Source organism: Bufo gargarizans, chromosome 4 (assembly GCF_014858855.1).
Source record: "Bufo gargarizans isolate SCDJY-AF-19 chromosome 4, ASM1485885v1, whole genome shotgun sequence".
Taxonomy (NCBI): Eukaryota; Metazoa; Chordata; class Amphibia; order Anura; family Bufonidae; genus Bufo; species Bufo gargarizans.
In genome coordinates this window covers 37,373,485-37,381,035 of record NC_058083.1, presented here as the reverse complement: position 1 = coordinate 37,381,035, position 7,551 = coordinate 37,373,485, and the positions used below count along the sequence as shown (strand labels likewise).

At 39.3% G+C, this 7,551-nt stretch overlaps 1 pseudogene; it reads right to left on the bottom strand.

Annotated features, from left to right (window-relative positions):
• Positions 1-771: 771 nt before the first annotated feature.
• The window catches only part of LOC122935958, an 88,878-nt pseudogene continuing 82,098 nt past the window's right edge, over positions 772-7,551 (bottom strand).

Below are 7,551 nucleotides of genomic sequence, written 5' to 3'. Positions count from 1 at the left end.
CACCCTTAAGGCTTGAACATTTTGTTAAATGTTATTTTACACATTTTAAAAACACTCACATACACCTCTGATTCTTGTCCTTCATTAAATACAGAACATGATAAAACTATCTGCCTGCCTGAACTCAGTGGAAGCTATACAATCTTAGCGCACTGGGCTTCCTTTAAAAGAAGATAGCTGGAAGATGCTGTGATTTTATTTCAGATCATGCCAGTAGCAGTGGCATGATCTGAGGAGTAATTTAGGCATGAAACCCTGTGGTGCCACCAGTTGGGAGGTAGCTACCCAATAAGTCAATATTCAAACTTTTAAACAGACCTTGACACATTAGAGTTAGACGTTTTTTTAGAAAGACATGACTCTTAACCCCTTAAGTCTTGGAGGATTTTTTTGTTTTGTTTTTCACTCCCTGCTTTTCCAGAACCATAGCTTTTATTTATTATTCGGTCACATGAGGGTTTGTTTTTAATGGGACAAGTTGAACTAATGGTATCATATATTATTGCATAGGATATGGTGGGAAGCTGAAAAAAATATTCCAAATGTAATAGAATTGGAAGAAAAAAAATATTATAATTTGACTCTATATCTAGACATGAGATTTAGAGCTCGTCGGTCAGTTACCCCCTTGACACAACAGCTAGCCTTTCCCCGACTAGAAATAATTGATAACAGAGAGCATGTGGACATGATACATTTATTGAAGAACCTCTTCAAAGAGTTATGATGACATGCAAGACATCTCGTGCCACCAGTGACTGAAAGTGTAGTCTATGTGCGAGATATGGCACAGATCTCATAGGTTTGAGGGGCACTTGTAAACCCCAGTGCAGGTTCAAGGTCCAGTTTGGCTCCAGGCGGTGCATGGAAAGTAAAATTTTGTAATAGTATTGTGAAGAACAGGAAGAGCTCCATTTTTGCCAAGTTTTCCCCAGGACAGTTACGTCTACCTAAAAGGAAGAACAGAAAACATGAAGTTGATTGATTCATACTGTGATCTGAAAACTCAATAGAAATAAGGTTTTCTAGATGTTTTGTATAATACCAGTACATGGCACATGGTGCGCTCAGTTACAGACTTTGCATTGGGGTGAGAAACTTAAATTTACACCTCTGCCATTTAGTGACTCTTTTACAGGATCAGAAATGGGTTGTAGCAATAGAACATGTACTGTAGAACATGCGCAGTCAGGCTTCAGGAGTCACTTACTTGAAAACACCCATACAACTCCAATAGGTAAGGAAGAAGCAGATGTGACTTTGGTGGCAGGGTGAGAGACTACTCTGAAGAAAAACTGAAAATTTTCAGATTTTGGACATGCAAAGAAAAAGAACCCCAAAAAAGACCTTCTCACTAGTGCAAACTTTTTGAAGCAGCTCCCTGACCCTTACAGTTGTAGAATTACAAAGATAACTGAGGTGTGGGATTCTGCACATAACAGGAAAGGAGCCAAACAGCTCTAATTGGGGTCTGTTTGGTTTCCGTTCTGGAGAATGTCTTTTTAGCTGAAAAAATGACTTTTTTTTTCTCACCATTTTTGATTACCTCTGTGACAGAGTCCCCGAACGGAGCCTCCAACGCAGGTGTGAACATGCCCTTGACCTATTAGTGAGGCTAGGAGGATAGCCAATCAGTTTCCTGGCTCAGCATCCAATCCTGGAATTAGGTGGGCAATTTAATTCTGATACATTATTATTGCCTGTGATTTTGTTATCCTGGTTCCTGTACGTTGTCCTATTGTTTTCTACGGTATCCAAAATCCTGTTAATCTGACTATGGCTTGTTTTCCAGATTTAACATCTTGTCTGCTAATTGTCTTCTACTAATTCTCCTAGTAATCTGACTATGGCTAGTTTTTTAATTACCCCCTTGTTTTGGCACTATCTGTATCTCCTGGTTCTAATCCTGCTTGTCTACTACTCTTTGCACTCCCAGTCTAATGAAAGGGGGGTCATCTGGACTTTTATGATGTGACTGCTCCTATATAAATATTACCTATTGAGAAGGGTAGGAAGGCCTCATTCTTTATGAAATTTCTGTTAGAGTCAAGAAAGTGTTCTGGATAAAACTCATAAGGCTTCTTGTAGTAAGTGTTATCTCTGTGTACAGAGTAAAGCAATGGCGTAACATCAGTGCCCTGGAGGAAACAAAAATCAGTTATGACGTATACACTTTATAATAAAAATATATCATGTAAAAATCACGATCAGCAAATGGAGTACATGTCATAATACTACTGCAAATTAGGATTGATGACTGTGAAACCTCAACCACTATTGTTCTTCTGAACAAAACCAAGAACACAACAGGAGGTTCAGATGTTAAAACCTTTAAAAGGATCTATTGGCTCTCCTGTGTGGTGCAGTATAGAGCAGGGATGCCCACATAGATGTTACAGAAGATATATCAGCCAGCACTCCATGTATATGGTAAGCAGTGCACGCGTCCAGTGTCGGCGTCCCATTAATCCAAAAACAAAGAAGACCGGCACTCGCTATATTGGATGCAACTTTATCCTTTTAATTCCCACATGAAAGAACAAATGACGCGTTTTGACTCAAACACGAGTCTTTGTCAAGCAAGTGAGTACACGAAAACAGAAACATTTAAATAACCCGCCAGCTTTGTCATTACAGGATGTGACGTGCCGTCAGGGTAGTAACTTACAAACAAAACAAAAAAAACATGCGGGAAGAGTCTGTATACGGATGGGTGCACGGAAAAAGGGGGTGGGGACAACAGAAAGGACACACACATTTAACAATTATATACACACATGTTAGTGTAATGAAACACTATAAATGAATGGCATGTATACAAAAAATTAGTTGGTAAGTGACATTACATAGGTAGTAATAATAGAGACCTGGACCTCGCCAATCCTCATGTTTTTTGGAAAGAAACAAAATGTAATGGATGGGTTACACAACTAATACTAATGAGTCATATTCCAAAACAGTATACCTTTATAGAAATGAAACCAGTTCATATTCGCGATTTATGCCCCTTGGTTCCAGGGTCTGCAACCTATAGATCCAAAAGGCCTTGCGTTTTTTAAAAGCTGAATTGTGTCACCCCCCGCGTGATGGTCATACTTGCTTTATAATCTGGAATCGCAAATGAGATACGTTGTGGCGGCATCGTTCAAAGTGAAAGGGTACAGACAATAGTAGGTTTTTTTCCCGTATTGTCGATTTGTGTTTACAAAACCTTTCATCCTGGTTGAAGTCTCTTGACATAAATCTCAAAACTGCTGTCACAGGTAAAAAAAACTTTTATGGGAAATTTTTCACCGGTATATGGATAGAGTGAGATATTCACCTCTAATAATGCTAGAGTAATGAATGCATTGTAAACAGGGGAATTTAGCTCAAATAAGGTGTGGACAATGTCATTTGTCTCAATGCGGTCTTTTCACTAACTATGTCCGCCCTAATTATAGTGTCCCTGATATTTTTGAACCTCTTGTAACACACCATTGTAAAGTTTGGGAACTCTGAGATTGATGGATAGGCCTCTCTAATGATATCCCAGTGTTTATTGATTATGTTCCTAATTTTATTAACCCATGGATGGAACTTTACTACAAAAGGAATACTCATTTTTTGGGGGGATTCAGATTGAGTTGTTGTGAAGCTCACATTTTTCAATTTATCACATTCTTTTTGCAAAAGAGATTCTGGATACCCTCTCGCCCGAAATTTGTGTCATATCTCTAATTCTTGTTTCCTGATTGATAGGCTCAGAGACTATTTTATTTACATGCTGGCACTGTGAATAAGGTAAGGATTTTTTTGTCGCAAGTGGATGATTACTGGTGAAATGTAAAAGACTATAACGGTCAGTCTCCTTAACATATAGGTCCGTCTATAAATGACCTTCATCACCTTTTATGACCCAGGTATCAAGAAAATGTATTCTCATATTGTCCTAATGTACAGTAAATTGTAACTCCTCCCACACAGAATTGAGAAAGGCGGAGAAATCCAAAAGGGACTGGATGCCACCCCGCCACACGCAATAAATGTTATCGATAAATCGTCGCCATAAAATGCAATGTTCTTTATAAAATTCATTGTTATATACACTCACCTAAAGAATTATTAGGAACACCATACTAATACGGTGTTGGAACCCCTTTTGCCTTCAGAACTGCCTTAATTCTATGTGGCATTGATTCAACAAGGTGCTCATAGCATTCTTTAGAAACTTGGCCCATATTGATAGGATAGCATTTTGCAGTTGATGGAGATTTGAGGGATGCACATCCAGGGCACAAAGCTCCTGTTCCACCACATCCCAAAGATGCTCTATTGGGTTGAGATCTGGTGACTGTGGGGGCCATTTTAGTACAGTGAACTCATTGTCATGTTCAAAAAACCAATTTGAAATGATTCGAGCTTTGTGACATGGTTATCCTGCTGGAAGTAGCCATCAGAGGATGGGTACATGGTGGTCATGAAGGGATGGACATGGTCAGAAACAATGCTCAGGTAGCCCGTGGCATTTAAACGATGGCCAATTGGCACTAAGGGGCCTAAAGTGTGCCCAGAAAACATCCCCCACACCATTACACCACCACCACCAGCCTGCACAGTGGTAACAAGGCATGATGGATACATGTTCTCATTCTGTTTACGCCAAATTCGGACGCTACCATTTGAATGTCTCAACAGAAATCGAGACTCATCAGACCAGGCAACATTTTTCCAGGCTTCAACAGTGCAATTTTGGTGAGCTCGTGCAAATTGTAGCCTTTTTCCTATTTGTAGTGGAGATGAGTGGTACCCGGTGGGGTCTTCTGCTGTTGTAGCCCATCCGCCTCAAGGTTGTGTGTGTTGTGGCTTTACAAATGGTTTGCTGCATACCTCGGTTGTGACGAGTGGTTATTTCAGTCAACGTTGCTCTTCTATCAGCTTGAATCAGTCGGCCCATTCTCCTCTGACCTCTAGCATCAACAAGGCGTTTTCGCCCACAGGACTGCCGCATACTGGATGTTTTTCCCTTTTCACACCATTCTTTGTAAACCCTAGAAATGGTTGTTCGTGAAAATCTCAGTAACTGAGCAGATTGTGAAATACTCAGACCGGCCCGTCTGGCGCCAACAACCATGCCACGCTCAAAATTGCTTAAATCGCCCTTCTTTCCCATTCTGACATTTAGTTTGGAGTTCAGGAGATTGTCTTGACCAGGACCACAACCCTACATGCATTGAAGCAACTGCCATGTGATTGGTTGACTAGATAATCGTATTAATGAGAAATAGAACTGGTGTTCCTAAAAATTCTTTAGGTGAGTGTATATGTGTATGTTCAAACCAGGACATATAACAATTTTACGTATGGCGTTGCGGCATTCAAACCCATTGCGGTTCCCCGCCTTTGTTGGTAAAACGTATCCTGAAATAAGAAATAATTTTCTCTCAATTCAATTTCCAGTAATCTTAGAAAAAAATCATTCTCCTGTGTTGTGTAAGAGGAATATTCAAGAATCCATTTCACTGCTGTGAGACCTTTAGTGTGATGATTTGATGTATACAAACTGCATAAATCAAAAGTCACTAATAGATCTTCCCCATGTACCATAAGTACATATGTATCATGAACACTTGGCTGATGCTATAACCAAAACCAAGGTTAAGATCGCATCAATTGAACAACAGGTACATGATACTTTAGGGCAGATGATTTTACTGCTCTTAAACTTAGGATTGACAAGACCTGTTTTGATCTTAAGAAGTACATTGAAATCACTAAGCCTAACAAGTGCACAAGAGATTCTGAGGACTATCAGAATAAAAGAATATATAAATGGCAAGACTCCTAGGGCACCGCAATTCCCTTTTCCAGACTCCCGATGCGGCGAATAGACTCTCAGTCTTCTGGCTCTGGGAGCTACTATACCTCTGCCCCACGTCACTTAAATGCTTTTTTAGGGAAAAAATCATGACATATAAAAAGAACACAAGAAGGGCAGGGCACCATTATAGGGGACATAAATGCTCCATGGATAACGTTGTCCCAGGTATAGAAGAAACTCTTGTCTTGAATATTTCATCTAAACATTTGAACCCTGTTCAATTACAGGTATTACAAAAAGGACTGACATTCAGTCCAACAGGACATCTTGATACCTTTGACCTTGAGATGGATTGTCAACGTTTCTTTCGTAATATACGTTTAAAGGCAACTTTGTAACCGGTGATGAGTGGTCTCCCCAGGTGGTGTCGGTTAATACCAATAAATTGACATTGCAACGCTTTAATCTTAAACTTAAGAGTAGATTTCAACCTCCCAAAACTCACCATCCTGTGGAGACCTTCATATCACTGGTTCAGAGGGATATGACACGATTACTGTATGATTGTAGAAATGGAAAATAGTTTTTATCAGATAATTTAACATCAGTCGAGAGAAATGCCTTGTGATCTCTAATTTAATTTTCAAACCTGCTGGTAAGGGAGGAGCACTTGTCTCTATGGACAAGGATTATTATGTCGCAGAGATTATGGGACAATTGGCTGATAGGGAATATTACCAACCCCTAAGACAGGATCCAGTTTACGACATCAAACGTAAATATAATGATGCTATTATTACAGAATTTAGGGACAGAGGCGTCTTGGATGATAAATTACGCACATATTTGATTAATTAATATATGATAACACCGGTATTTTATACCTTGCCGAAGATCCATAAATCATTAACACAGCCACCAGGACGCCTCATAGTAGCATCCACTAATTCCATCTTGTAGCCTCCAGCTATTTTGTTAGGAAAAGTCCTTACACCTTTAACCAAACAGACACCATCCTTTTTATTGGGCTCTAGTCATTTTTGGGGGCAAATTAAGGATTTTATGGTACATGGGGGAGATCTATTAGTGACTTTTGATTTATGCAGTTTGTATACATCAATTCATCACACTAATGGTCTCACAGCAGTGAAATGGATTCTTGAATATTCCTCTTACACAACACAGGAAAAAGATTTTTTTCGAAGATTACTGTAAATTGTATTGAAAGAAAATGATTTCTTATTTCAGGATACGTTTTAGCAACAAAGGCGGGGAACTGCGATGGGTTTGAATGCCGCACCGCCATATGTAAATTGTTATATTTCCTGGTTTGAACATACACTTATATACGTAAAACAATGAACTTTATAAAGAACATTGCATTTTATGGCGACGATTTATCAATGACATTATTGCGTGTGGCGGGGTGGCATCCAGTCCCTGTCAGATTTCTCTGCCTTTCTCAATTCTGTGTGAGTGGAGTTACAATTTACTGTACATTGGGACAATATGAGAATACATTTTCTTGATACCTGGGTCATTAAAGGTGATAAAGGTAATTTATAGACTGACCTATATGTTAAGGAGACTGACCGTAATAGTCTTTTACATTTCACCAGTAATCATCCACTTGCGACAAAAAAATCCTTACCTTATTCACAGTACCAGCATGTAAATAGGATAGTCTCTGAGCCTATCAATCAGGAAACAAGAATTAGAGATATGACACAAATTTCGGCGAGAGGTTATCC